Source organism: Myotis brandtii, unplaced genomic scaffold (genome assembly GCF_000412655.1).
Source record: "Myotis brandtii unplaced genomic scaffold, ASM41265v1 scaffold751, whole genome shotgun sequence".
In the NCBI taxonomy this organism is placed as follows: domain Eukaryota; kingdom Metazoa; phylum Chordata; class Mammalia; order Chiroptera; family Vespertilionidae; genus Myotis; species Myotis brandtii.
The window spans coordinates 1,675,683-1,688,046 of NW_005370994.1; the positions used below are offsets into that span (position 1 = coordinate 1,675,683).

The following is a 12,364-nucleotide window of genomic DNA, read 5'->3' on the forward strand; positions in this document are numbered from 1 at the left end:
AGATAGATAGATAGATGATAGATAGATAGATAGATGATAGATAGATAGATAGATGATAGATAGATAGATAGATGATAGATAGATAGATAGATGATAGATAGATAGATAGATGATAGATAGATAGATAGATGATAGATAGATAGATAGATGATAGATAGATAGATAGATGATAGATAGATAGATAGATGATAGATAGATAGATAGATGATAGATAGATAGATAGATGATAGATAGATAGATAGATGATAGATAGATAGATAGATGATAGATAGATAGATAGATGATAGATAGATAGATAGATGATAGATAGATAGATAGATGATAGATAGATAGATAGATGATAGATAGATAGATAGATGATAGATAGATAGATAGATGATAGATAGATAGATAGATGATAGATAGATAGATAGATGATAGATAGATAGATAGATGATAGATAGATAGATAGATGATAGATAGATAGATAGATGATAGATAGATAGATAGATGATAGATAGATAGATAGATGATAGATAGATAGATAGATGATAGATAGATAGATAGATGATAGATAGATAATAGATAGATATAGATAGATATGATATTAACTCATTTATTTTTCACAAGAGTCCTATAATATAGTTGCTAATATTGTCCCAACATGTAATAACTCGCTCAAAGTCATATACAGCAAGGTTGAAGATCAGTATTCAAATACAGTCCTATCTCCCTTTACATCCTGTACTTTGAGCCACTGAGCTGACTACCATTAAGTGGGGAGAAATCGACAGCTGCTTATGTTGTGTGACTTCAAGGGATAATGGGAAAATCCTCTCTGCTCCCAACATCTTCAAGCTCCCCCTCCCAACACAGATCCGTCTGCTTTAACCAGAGGGAACAACTGGTAGAGTAGAGACAGCATGAAATGCAGAGTCCCCTCTTGGCCCCTTCATAGCATCTGACTTGGGGTAAGCAGTTTAGTGTCCCTGGAGATGAGTTTAATAAGACCTAACCCCACCCCCCAAGATTGTATGGGCAAAATGAAACATGTACAGAAGCTTGTTTTGAGAACAGAATGGGGTATACAAGGCTTAGTGACTATTACTAAGATACAGAATTAGATAAAGCACATGCTTTCTCCCAGAAGTTTTTGTGTTTAGACAGTGATATTTACATTGCAATTCTGAGTAGAGTTGGAGAGGGATGGTAGTGATGCTATGGGAGATGGGACATGCAGAAGTCATAAGGAATGGGCATAAGGATGCCCGACATGGCTGGGACTCCTCCTTTTCACTTGTAGCTAGGGGCAATGATGTGGCTGGAACCATCATCCCCAGATACATACTAAATTTATGTATTATCTTTGTCAGAAAATTCCCAGGTTATCAGACACTTCCATTTGGCTCTTGCAAAACCTAAATGGGATAATTGGAGAGTAGTTATTATCCATGTGGCTGAGGACACAAGCATAAGGCTCCTTTAGGAATTGCCTAGGAGTCTGAGATGGAGCCAGGGATAAGAACAAGTGCACATACTCCAGTCCCCGGGGTGGGGGCGGTGCAGACCAGAGAACTCAGGTCCTTCCACATTCACATCACCCCTTGCCCAGTGACTTCAAGGGCACCCCGTGGAGTCATCTCCATTTTTAGGTACAGGCCATCCAATCCTTTTGTGAGTCAGTCAGGCCCTCTGTGGGGCACATCTAACCACTGTAGTCCAGTGGCATTTTATCTCTGCAGGTAATTTGCACATTCCATGGGGAACTTTGGTTATTTGGATACTCATCAAGTACAAGAAATAACCATGCAAACATGCCCAGGGCCTTTTGTATTTGTCTAGGTTACTCACATAGTCTTATTTGGTAGCTGAGCCATAAGGTGAATCTAATTGAACTAAATAGGATGAAACTGCACTGAGTTGAACTGGAGTCAGGTGAACTTCTCGCCTTTTCTAACTCAGAACCAGGTAAGGTGAGAGGGAGGGTCTATTTTTCCCTCTGGCCATTGTCTTAGGCCAACCCTCTCTTGGAGCACCCCATCAGTGATTGAAACTCATCTGTCCATGTGCTGGGACTCACCGTTGATACCACCTCCTCCCACCCCCTTCACCAACACGACAATCCATCACCAAATCCTGCTCATTTTTATCTCCCACTCATTTTGGGAAACCTTTCACTTCTCTCCATTCACTTCTCACCACAACCCTTGTCCAAATCACCGCCCTCTCTCACCTTGATCCCTCATACAGCCTACTGAATAGTCTCCCTACATCTATTCATGCCCCACCCCTAATACAGTCTCTACTCCAAGGCTAAAGTGATTTTTTAAGGCAGCAAAACACCTACATAATCTTATTTCTCCCTAAGGGCTTCCCCTGGTCATTAGAAAAAGCCCCTGGTGTTGCTCATGACCCTAGACCAGTGATGGCGAACCTATGACACGCGTGTCAGAGGTGACACGCGAACTCATTTTTTTGGTTGATTTTTCTTTGTTAAATGGCATTTAAATATATAAAATAAATATCAAAAATATAAGTCTTTGTTTTACTATGGTTTCAAATATCAAAAAATCTCTATATGTGACACGGCACCAGAGTTAAGTTAGGGTTTTTCAAAACGCTGGCACGCCGAGCTCAAAAGATTCGCCATCACTGTCCTAGACCGCCTCTCCTGGGCTGCTCATGGCATCCAGGCCTCTAGTCTAGGTGCCCCCAGCCACTCTGGCCATGCAGTCTCTCAAATGCTCCGTGCTCCCACACATCTCTGAGCTTCCCCCACATTGTCCCTTCAGCCTGCGGCTCTACATCTGAACCCACACCCCTGCCCCCTTCTTTCCTATAACTCACGGATCTTAGTAAACATGTTTTTCCTTCGTGCTCTCACAGGTCTTACAGCTATCCACTCTGAAAATACTCTTTTCTTCCTTGATAGTGCATATCACCATTGGTAAGTATATAGATGTGTGATTATTTTTATTAATGTTGTTTTCCCACTAAGCAACAATCACTGGGAAAGGAGGGACTGTGTGTTTTTTGCTTATTATTTTCTCCCCAGGGCCTAGCATTGGGCCTGACATATGCTAGGGTACAACAGCCATTTGTTGTTCAACGTTGAGTGGCTGACTGGACGCCACTAGCCCTTCTAACTACCAATGATGACTCAGGGGAATGATGAGCTGATAGAAAACATGCACCTCCCACTCCACCCTCCTCCTATCGGAAGCTTCCAAAATTTTGCTTCATTTCTGCTTCAGAAATTTTGGGTTTACAATTTGCAGTGACATTTCAAAGATGGGAGACAATACTGTAGGTCATAGAAATACTCATTTTGGCAGTTGACAAGCTTTTATTAATGTGTGGCATGTATTAGAATAGTTCATTACTTACGGGGTGCTATTCAAAACAGTTCCTGTTAGTCATTAGAATGCTGACCCTAAGGGCAGGTCAGGGGCCAGATCTTCCCATCATGTCAGCTGGCTCTCAGATGGGCCAGAAAGGAGGCCACCTCGCTGGGTCTAAACGCCTCCTGGGATGGAGGAGGAGCTCCCCGCCTCATTCCATGGTGGAGTAGCAGCTGCACTTGTAGAAAGTTTTGCCTTTTGTTGCGCCTACTGTCACCCTACCCCATGTTCTTGGGCTCACGTTCCATATAACCCTGGCCACTCGTCCACATGACAACCCTCCAGTTATTTGAAGACAAGCCACGTCTGCAGTCTTCTCTTCTATATTTTATGCTTTTTCCAGCCTTGATTTTTTATTTATGGACCACAGCTTGCTATTTTATTACATGCATTCTTGGAAGCTGCCTTAAATCCTGTGCAGAATAAGGCCATCTGTAATAAATTGTTGTTTCTTTCCTCTAGGCAACAACTCCAGTTCCCCGCCTGACAGTCTCCTCACCAGCCTTGCATTATTCCCACAGTTGGATTTTCTGATATACAGCAATATATATAGACACCAGAACAGAGAAAAACCTAGGCTTTTCCCCAAACTCGACCTTCACCTTACATGGTTACTGTCAAGTCCACAGCAGTGTCTCGAGTGCAATGTCTTAGGACCAACAGGCAGAGTTTGGGAAGATGAGTGATGACCCAACACTGCTGTTGCACAGAAACAGCTATTAGTGACATGCTCAGGCTTTGGAAACCCCTAAAACCACCCACCCCTGAGACTTGAGATGATAACCTGGCCTCCTACATGAACTAGAAGATTAAGGTCACAGGACTGAACTCCCTGGTGCCCTTCCTCACTAACTCGAAGTCTGCTCGCTCTTTTCCCGCCTTCGCTGCCTCTCTATACCTGCTTTATTTTTAAGTAGATCACTCCACTCTATCTTAACCCCTTCCTTTCCTCTATATGAGACCTGTTCCAATAAGTCATTAACCTTTATAGTTCAGTGTCCAACAAGGATCCCTGTTACATGAGTATTTCCATCTTTCCCTTCAACCTAGCACCCTCCTTTCTGCCCACAAAATGCTCAGGTCATCCCTAGGCTAGAAATTACTAATAATGAAATATTTAATATCCCATTTAGCCCAAACCTTACTTCCCAGCTCTGCCCATTCAGGCATGAATCAACCTCTGGGAAGAAGCACTGCTGTTTGTGCATGCAAGGGTAGACTGAGCTCTTGTGGGGCCTGAAGCTCATATAATTTGGGAGCAGGGAGGGCCCATTAAGATAAAGAATTAAAAATTAAAAATTCAGTATAAAACTGAGTATTTATTTAGAAGAAAAAATGCAGTAAGTTACAATTTTTTAAACATGGACGAATACAGCAAACATTATAAAAATCTAAAAAATAATGTAATGTTTTAATTTATTGCCTGGCCTTTATAACATTTCCCCCTACATTTTTTAGGGGCATTCTCTCAGCTTGCTACTTTATTTGGCAATAATTCAATGTTTTTCCAGCATAGTTAATAAAAAAAGTTTGCTTATTATTTATGGTTTTAGAAAACATTTAGCTAAATACTAATTCATTATTGGTAATATGTAACTTTGTAGGATTATTTTTCTCAAATGTGTAAAAAATCTCTTATCAAGTTTCTTTCATATCTGAGCTGAAGGATTTCAGAACATTTCAAGTTTGTGAGTGTGTATGTGCTGTGACTAATCTCAAATCTTTTTCACTGACAACACCCATTAACCAGTTTGCCACTGATGTCTCATCATAGTGCTATGTTACAAATGTTAGGTTGTCCTATCTCAAGGAGAGATTTTACATTCTGACTGGGCCTTGACAAGAACTGGATCCTCTTCTGGCAATTTTGCTCACCTCATAACTGGAAGGACAGTCCACACACTAGTCTCTTTTCCTGAAGCCACATGTCAAGAGGCACATTCACACTTGGTTTCATTGACACTTGTGTCAATGCTGAGTGAGTCTGCCCAGTGGGTGGGGTGAGAATTCCTGAAACTATTAGCAATGACTTAACTAGATGTTAATGATATGCAAACCATACAGTATATCCTCATAAACTTTAACTCTGGTTCTCTAAGCTGATGCTGGAATGCCATTCAACCTCTGGAAAATTGTAAGTGAAGAAGAGCTTGAATAGAAAGAGCCAGTAGACTTAACTGATCATAGCTAAATATTGCTACAGACTGAATATTTGTGTGCCTCCAAAATTCATATGTTGATTTCCTTATCTCCCTAATGTGATGGAATTTGGAAACATGTTCTTTGGGACATAATAAGTGTTAGAGTTGGTCATGAGGATGGGGCCTTCATGGTGGAATTAATGCCTTTATTTTATAAAAGAAGATGTGTGGTGTGTGTGTGTGTGTGTGTGTGTGTGTGTGTGTGTGTGTGTGGTGTGTGTGGTGTGTGTGGTGTGTGTGTGCGTGTGTGGTGTGGTGTGTGGTGTGTGGTGTGGTGTGTGTGTGTGTGTGTGTGTGTGTGTGTGTGTCCTGCCAACCCCCACCTTGTGAGGACACAGGGAGAGAAGACACCATCAGCAAACCAGAAAGAGGGCTCTCACCAGAAGTCTACCATATTGGTACCCAGTGTGCCCATCTTTCCAGCCTTCAGATCTGTGAGAAATAAATTGATTTGTTTAAGCCAACCAGTCTGTGGAATTTTGTTAAAGTAGCTCAAAAACACGAAGTCAACTGTCTTACATTTGTAAGTTTTGCGGGTCACATAACCATGGGAGCACATTGCTTGGGTGTGTCCTGGGGCCTGGGACAGGTCTGGCGAGGTGAGGGGCCTGAAACTGAAGCCTCATCTGCTTCCTGGTACATCAGCCTTGGCTGCTCAGTGTCCTCAAGAAGAATCCAAGCTCTGCTCTCTTTACCCAGATCCTCCCTCCTTGCTACTTCACCCCTTGGAGTTTGGCTTCTACTCTACCTTCATGTAACTCAGCAAGGACCAGCTAACCACCAACACAGTATCTTCCCCTAGTCCTTGTTCTTCTCTACCCTCTGTCTTTTTTCTCTGAACCAAGCTACTCCCATGCCTGTCACATAGCACCTTCCTGACTCACTCACCTCCTCTCTCTCTTACCACCCTCATATATCCCCATGCTCCATCTCCCCTTGTGCTCCCTAAATGAGGGAGCTTTCTTAAGTTCTACCCCTGACTCCTCCTTCCTTCTCTCCTTGTTGAGCACTCTTCCTTGGAAATCTCATTTACTCATAGAGTTACATTGCCACCTCAGTCTATGTGCCTAATCCAGTCTCCTTCTCTCCAGAGAAGAAATTCCTGTCTAGAGCCCATTTTATTGCACACATCTCCCCATTACTCTCATCTGGGGTCTTCCCTCACACTAGCTCTTCCCCTTGTCTGTTAGCTCAGAGATCATTGACTCCTGTTTCTCCCCTGACCACCACCTTCCTTTCTCCCCTTCCCACTGCCATTCTTCTAGCCTTAGCATCTCTCAACTATAGTGTAAATCTCTCCATTGTTCCAGAGAATTCTACAACCAAATGCTTTCCCTCTTTCCCCCAGATGTTTTCTTCCTTCTCCTCAGAACTGCCACATGCTTTTTATTTCTCATATTGGATTTATTACATTTCATTTTGTGTTTATGTAGCGATAAGTAACACATATAAAGTGCTTACAAGGTGCTAAGCATTGTGCATTATCTCATTTAAGTCTCACTCCCACTCTAATACTATTATTAACATGATTATTATTGCTATTTTCAATGAAAAACCTGAGCCTTAGAAAAGCTGAGTAACTTGCTCAAGGCCTCGTAGAAAGTAGCAGAGAAAGAATTTAGATGCAGCTCTCTGACTACAAATAACCAGAGCTTATCACCAATAACAAATAATAACTACCATTTACTATGCACTTGCCATGTGCTCTACAAACTTCTCATTACCCTATGGGATTATATTATTATTATCCCCTTTTTATAGCGGAGAAAACTGAGGCCCAGAAGCTTCATGTCATTCTCCGAGGGCTTCCTAGCTGGTACAGGCAGAACTATGATTGAGGCACAAAGCATGGGACATTTGGCTCTAGAGCCCTTGCTGGTAACCATGTCACCCGTCCACCTCCCTCTCTTCTCTGCTGACTTCATCTTTATTGCCTTGGCCGTTCTACTATAAAATAGCCTCCCTGAAAGCAGGGCCACTTCTTACTCATTTTTTTATACTAAAGATGAGTTTACTTTGAAATAATTTCAAAATTACAAAACATTGCAAATATAATGCAAAAATACTTTTTTTCCGGAACCATTTCAGTGTAAGTTACCAAAATGTTGCTTCACAACAATTCAGTGTAAATGCCCTTCAGACAAGGCCATTCTTCTACATAACTACAATAAAACCATCAAAATGAGGAATTTTACATTGGTACATCATGACCAACTAATTTCAGACCCCATTCAATTTTTAACAATTGTCCCAATAATGTTCTTTATAGCAAAAAGGATCCAAAGGATATTATAACATTCGGTTGTGTGTTTTTAGTCTCCTTCCATCTGAACTAGTTCCCCAGTCTTTCCTCAACATCCATGTCCTTGACATTTGAAAATTGCAGGCCAGTTATTGCTAAAATGTCTCCCAATATGCCTAGTGCTTTCTCAGGACTAGATTCAGGTTCTGCATCTTGAGCAGCAATCCCTCAGAAGTGATACTTGGTTCTTCTATGTCTTTCTATCAAGTGGCCACAATTTCTTTTTGTCCCTTTTCTGGTAAGGTTAATTTTGATAATTGGATTAAGATGATATCTTCTAGGTTTCTTCAAGTTACTTTTTTCCTTAATGTATAAATATTTTATGAAAGTACCTTTTTGAGACGATATGAATATTTTCTCTTATCAAACTTTCATATGCTTATTTTTAATATCCATAGATATTTATTGGCTTAATTACTACTGTAATGTTGCCAAATGGTTATCTCTTTCTACATCTATTAGTCAGCATTCACTTCTCTTGATTTATTTATCCATTGATTTATTTATATTAGTATGGGCTCATAGATACTATTTTATTCAATGATACAATTTTATGGACATCTATTCTGAAGCTCAAATTATCCCAGTTTTTCTGTCCTTTGATGAGGCTTCTGTGTCCTTTCCCTTGAGTATCCTTTACATCCTGGGACAATAAGATATTCCAGGCTTTTTTTTTTTTTTGCTTTCTCCACCCCGGTCCTAGAATCAGTCATTTGTCCAAGTCATCATAGCTCCTTTTAGTGGAGAATGGTACTAAGAATTGAAGACCCAGCTCTAGGTGTGCTTGCTATGACTGGGGTGTCACTGCTCTGGGATTCTCAGTGCCAAAGCTAGGAAATGTGTGTGTATGTGTGAAAAGCAGTAAGTTCACATCAATACCTCCAATTCCAATCTAGCATCTCTTGGTTGATTACAGTTTTCCTCTTTTCCACATTTATAACTCTCTTACTAAATAGTACGAAACCACTATCCTAAATTTATTTACTTATTGGGTCAGCCTTCCCATACGTCCCCATTCTCCTCCCAGGGATGCCCTTCTCATCCTACTCAGGCTCTGACTTCCCATGCCAGCCTGTCCCCACCCAACTCCACTCCCTCACCTTCCTACACAGTAGCCTACTCTCGCTCATTCCCATCTAATGACCTCTAGACTGAATTATTCATGAGCCTATTAATTTTATAATAAAATTTTAGACTAGCAAAATGCTCTTTACTGAGTGGGTATTCAGTTCACATTTTTTAAAAGAATAAAATAAACACTTGCCCACTTGAAGTTTTTCTACATAAAAATGAATATTGATTATTATGAAAAGACAATACCTCAGTTAGAACAAAACTTAAACGAGAAAATAAGTTCTTATTGAGAAATCTAAATTTAACTTTTAGGAAGCATAGCCAAAGCATCAACCAAAAGGTCATCATTTCCCTCACTATCTGGCCTGCCCCAGTGGCCATAGCGTTCCTGACCTTCATTTTTTTCCAGTCTGATAAGGAAAAAATGTTTACTTTTTTCCCAGAAATGGCTTTGTTCCTTCATGGATTTAAACTGTCTATTTTTTTTTCTGTCCAGGCTGATTAAAGTCTGCTGCCTGGAGTTTAAAATCCCATCATGGGGTTGTTGTGACACACAATTGCCAACTACTTTCTCCAAATTCAGATTCCACTTTCCTGTGAGGGTCTCTCTCCAGTCCCATCACTGAGAGCGCCTCAGTCGGAAGCTCCACTACACTTCCTGATCCAGGATAGTTTTCCTTTCTAACTTTTCAAAACTATAAATACATTACAAAAGGGCATGTACAGCTTTTTTCACAAATTATTACTTTTCAGTTTGCTGACTTATTTTCAATTAAGGTGCACATAGATATGATGCGGTTATAAAGTAAACAGATGTCTGGCTCATGGTTTTATTACTTTTGCAGTTTACTATAAACATATTAAAATAAATATGTTTTAAAGAATAGTTGTGCTTCAGGGCTTCCAGAGGGATTACAGAGTATGGCTACCAGCAAACAAAGGTAAAGAATCCATATTTCTCACACTTAAATTAAAACCTCTAGGAACATTTGTGAAGGACTGGATTGGAAATTTCAGTGACTATTGAATAACTTCTACCAAGAAACTTCAGGTCCAACCCATCAATAGTAAGGTAAGACAAGAGCCTAGTTTCTATTACCATCAACTTTAAATTGTATGATAACAATAACAGCTCACACATATTAGCACATGTATTCTTCACAAGAACCCTTTGAGATAGACAAGATAAAAGTTACAACATGATTGCACAAGTTCACTCACCCTCGAGGTGGCAGAGCTAAAATGCAGTCCCAGGTCTTCCTTCAATGCACACTTCATACTGCCTCTCCAGAACAGAGTATGTTTGTAGTAGCTTTCCAATTTCTCAACCACATTTTCTGCTGTGCATCCAAATTCCTGTCTACCTAATGAGGAAGATAAATCAAACCAATAAACTCTGAACTCATGGGGAAAATGCCTTCTGAAAGGATGTTTTCTTCAACTAACTGGCTTATTCAAAAAATTACTTTACTATCAAACTAAAGAGCAAGATATCTTAAAGAAACACTCAACTACATTATATTCAGAAATCAGAAAACTCTTCTGATATTCATTATGGGCATTTTTTAAAAAATATATCTTTATTGATTTCAGAGAGGAAGGGAGAGGGAAAGAGAGATAGAAACATCAATGATGAGAGAGAATCATTGATTGGCTGCCTCCTGCACATCCCCCACTGGGGATAAAGCCCACAACCCAGGCATGCGCCCTTGGCTGGAATCGAACCTGGGACCCTTCAATCCGCAGTCTGACGCCCCATCCACTGAGCCAAACCAGCCAGGGCAATTATGGGCATATTTTTAACTGATAAAGGAGAATGACTGGTGCTTCCTCTGGATTATTTTTACTAGGATATAAAGACAGGATATTACATTTTATTGAAAGATTATTTTTCAAAGATGTCTATGCTATAGCCATGAAGACATAGAATGAAAAAGAGTCAGTTATTTAATGGTCATTGCAAAACCCAAAGAAGACCATTTCAGTTTTTGGTGAATATATTACTTCCACCACTTTAGCCTGCTGAAAATTCAAAGAATTCTATTTTTTCTTTTATTTATTTTTAAATTTTTTTAAATTGTTTCAATTACAGTTTATACTCAATATTATTGTGTATTAGTTTCAGGTGTATAGCATACTGGTTAGACAATCATATACATGATCCCCCTGATATTTTCAGTACCCAACTGGCACCATACAGAGTTATTACAATATTATTGGCTATATTTCCTATGCTTTACTTTACATCCCATGACTATTTTCTAACTACCAATCTATACTTCTAAATCTCTTCACCTTTTTATCTCAATTCCCCAACTTTCCCTTCCCCCAGGAACCATGAGTCTATTTGGGTTTTGTTGGTTTGTTTATATTGTCCTTTAGATTCCACATGTAAGTGAAATCATATGGTATTTATCTTTCTCTGACTTACTTATTTCACTTAGTATAACACCCTCTAGGTTCATCCAGGCTGTCACAAATGGTAAGATTTTGTTATTTTTTATGACAAGGCAATATTCCATGGCATGTACCACAGCTTTTTTTTATCTCATCTACAATGGGCACTTGGACTGCTTCCATACTTGGCTATTGTAAATAACACCATAATGACATAGCGGTGCATATATTCTTTCAAATTAGTGTTTTGAGTTTCTTTGGGTACATACCCAGAAGTAGAATCTCTGAGTCATAAGGCAGCTCCATTTTTAATATTTTGAAGACCCTCCCTACTGTTTTCCACAGTGGCTATACTAATTTGCATTCCCACCAACAATATGCGAAGTTTCCTTTTCTCCATAACTTCATCAATACTTGTTTGTTGATTTATTGATGATAGCTATTCTGACAGGTATGAAATGTCTCATTATGGTTTTAATTTGCATTTCTCTGATGATTAGTGACATCGAGCATCTCTTTAACTGTCTATTGGCCATCTGTATGTCCTCTTTGGAGAAGTGTCTGTTCAGGTCCTTTGCCGATTTTTATAATTAGATTGTTTGTTTTTTTGGAGTTGTTTGAGTTCTTCATAAATTTTGGATATTAACCCCTTATCAGATGAATCATTGGTGAATATGTTCTCCCATTAAGTGGTTTGTCTTTACTTATTGATGGTTTCCTTCAATGTGCAAAACCTTTTTAGTTTGATGTAGTCCCATTTGTTTCTTTTTTCTTTTCTTTACCTTGCACTTAATTCTTTAATCTATTTTGAGTTTATTCTTATATATGGTGTAAGAAGGTGGTCTAGTTTCTTTTTTGCACATATCTGTCCAATTTTCCCAACACTATTTATTGAATATGCCATCTGTACCCTATTGTATGGTCTTGACTCCTCTGTTAAATATTAATTGACCATATAGGCATGGGTTTATTTCTGAGTTCTTTATTCTGTTCCATTGATCCATATATCT

The 12,364-nt window shown here is 39.4% G+C and overlaps 1 long non-coding RNA gene across 1 annotated transcript in view; it reads right to left on the bottom strand.

Moving 5' to 3' along the window:
- Positions 1–10,312, bottom strand: part of LOC102241306 — a 307,752-nt gene extending 297,440 nt beyond the window's left edge. The window contains exon 1 of the long non-coding RNA XR_314528.2: positions 10,179–10,312. This is a non-coding gene — a long non-coding RNA (uncharacterized LOC102241306). The remainder of the gene's footprint in view (positions 1–10,178) is intronic.
- Positions 10,313–12,364: the final 2,052 nt, after the last annotated feature.